Source organism: Glycine soja, chromosome 20 (assembly GCF_004193775.1).
Source record: "Glycine soja cultivar W05 chromosome 20, ASM419377v2, whole genome shotgun sequence".
NCBI lineage: Eukaryota > Viridiplantae > Streptophyta > Magnoliopsida > Fabales > Fabaceae > Glycine > Glycine soja.
Window position 1 is genome coordinate 21,172,626 of NC_041021.1, and position 2,378 is coordinate 21,175,003.

General features: G+C 37.8%; 1 non-coding gene across 1 annotated transcript; it reads right to left on the bottom strand.

Annotated features, from left to right (window-relative positions):
* Positions 1-1,418: 1,418 nt before the first annotated feature.
* On the bottom strand, positions 1,419-1,522 carry LOC114404027. Its single transcript, XR_003664787.1, has one exon. It is a non-coding gene; the product is annotated as a small nucleolar RNA R71 (small nucleolar RNA).
* Between the last annotated feature and the right edge of the window lie 856 nt (positions 1,523-2,378).

A 2,378-nucleotide genomic window follows, 5' to 3' on the forward strand; every position in this document is an offset into this window, starting at 1 on the left:
TGATATTTTTTAATTAAAATTTGCTCGTTGTTTAATTTACAAAAACAAACAACCCCCCCCCCAATTCGTTACTGTTTAATTACTATATGTTATGAATGTTTGGTTGACCATTGCTCGTTGGGAGATGACCTAGGATCACTTCCTAGATACTGCATTTTTAATGTTTATTTGATTCGAGTACGGCTTCGATCAAATTTGGCACCGTTGCCAGGGAGCAGTGGGCCAAAGGTTCATAATAGTGTTTAGTTGTCTTGTTTTGTGTAGCGTTCTATTTTGCATTTCAATTGTGTCCACTGTTTTTAGCGACTGATTCAGCTTTGTGTTTTGCTGTGGACAGTGATGAACAGTGATTAGCGATTGGAATTAGCGGCTGGTTTTGCAATTTAAGTAGCGATTTTTGTTTTGATAGTTAGAGTTGTTATTTTTGGCTGATTTTTTGTGTGGTAGCTTCTTTTGATCCATATTTTGTGTGAAAAATACCAAGAGCACTTAGTGTGGCAGTATTTGAGAGAGACAAAAATTTTGGGAACTTGTTTTTAGCAAAACTTAAAACGACCATAACTTTTGCTCCGGGTATCAGAATGACTATTATTATATATGTATTTGGGGTAGAAAAAAATTTCCCATACTGTGAAAACCGTTTTCTAAGTTTTTTTTTTATTTTTCAAGTGTTATTGTCCTATTTTTCTAAACTTTGATTAGGTAGTTTTCATAGTTAGACTTTGAATTTTTGTTTGAAATTTTTTGTGCTATCTTTTCATGATTTTAGGTTGTTCCTCAAAAAATTTCAGCTCATTTTGATATCGTTTGAGTATAGTTTTAGTTTTACCCCTTGTTAGGTGCTTGTTGAGAAACACACTTTTTACTGCATATAGTGCATGACTAGGGGCAATCCAAGTGATTTACAACCCTTTGATCCTGAAATAGATAGAACCTTTCATACATTAGTTAGGCATAGTGTGCATCCTGTGCATTTTAAGCATTCTGAACATTCTGTTGAGGGTGATTCTGAATATTCTGATTTTGAGCATTTCACAACTAATTTTCATACTGAGAACATGGCTCAACCTCCACCTCGTGATAGGACTCTTAAGGAGATGGATGCACCTGATTTCACTTATGAAAGCTTGTGCATTCAATATCCTGATGAGGGTATTCCATATGTTCTCAAGACTAGACTAATACATTTGTTGCCCAAGTTTCATGGTCTTGTAGGTGAAGATCCTCATAAGCATCTTAAGGAGTTCCATATTGTTTGTTCCACCATGAAGCCCCCTGATGTCCAAGAAGATCGTATCTTTCTACAGGGAGTGGCAAAAGATTGGCTCTACTACCTTGCTCCCAGGTTCATTTTTAGCTGGGATGACCTTAAGAGGGTAATCTTGGAGAAATTTTTCCCTGCATCTAGGACCACTTCCATCAGAAAAGACATTTCAAGCATCAGACAACTTAGTGGAGAAAGCTTGTATGAGTAATGGGAAAGATTCAAGAAATTGTGTGGAAGCTGTCCTCACCACTAGATTTTTTAGCAACTCCTTCAATATTTCTATGAGGGACTTAGCAACATGGAAAGAAGTATGATTGATGCTGCCAGTGGTGGAGCTCTTGGTGATATGACCCCTGCTGAGGCTAGGAATTTGATTGAGAAGATGACTTCCAACTCCCAACAATTCAATGCAAGAAATGATGCTATTGTCCTTAGAGGAGTCCATGAGGTGGGCACGGATTCATCTTCATCTATTGAAAATAAAAAGCTTGAATGAAAACTTGATGCCTTGGTCAACCTAGTAACTCAGCTTGCCATGAATAAGAAATCTACACCTGTTGCAAGAGTCTATGGTCTATGTTCTTCTACAGATCACCATATAGATCTCTGTCCTTCTTTGCAGCAATATAGAATCAATAAGCAACCTGAAGCTTATGTTGCAAACATTTATAATAGACCTCCTCAACAGCAAAACCAACAACTGCAAAATAATTATGACCTTTCAAGCAATAGATACAATTCAGGTTGGAGGAATCTTCCAAACCTGAGATGGACAAGTCCTCCACAACAACAATAGCCTGTCCCTCCTTTTCAGAATGTTGTTGGTCCAAGCAAGCCATATGTTCCTCCTCCAATACAGCAACAACAATAGTAGCAATCACAACAAAGACAACAAGCAACTGAGGATCCTCCTCAACCTTCCTTAGAAGAGTTAGTGAGGCAAATGACCATCCAGAATATACAATTTCAGCAAGAGACAAGAGCCTTCATTCAGAGTCTAACAAATTAGATGGGGCAGATGGCTACTCAGATGAACCAAGCTCAGTCCCAAAATTCTGACAAATTGCCTTCACAAACTGTGCAAAATCCGAAAAATGTGAGTGCCATCACC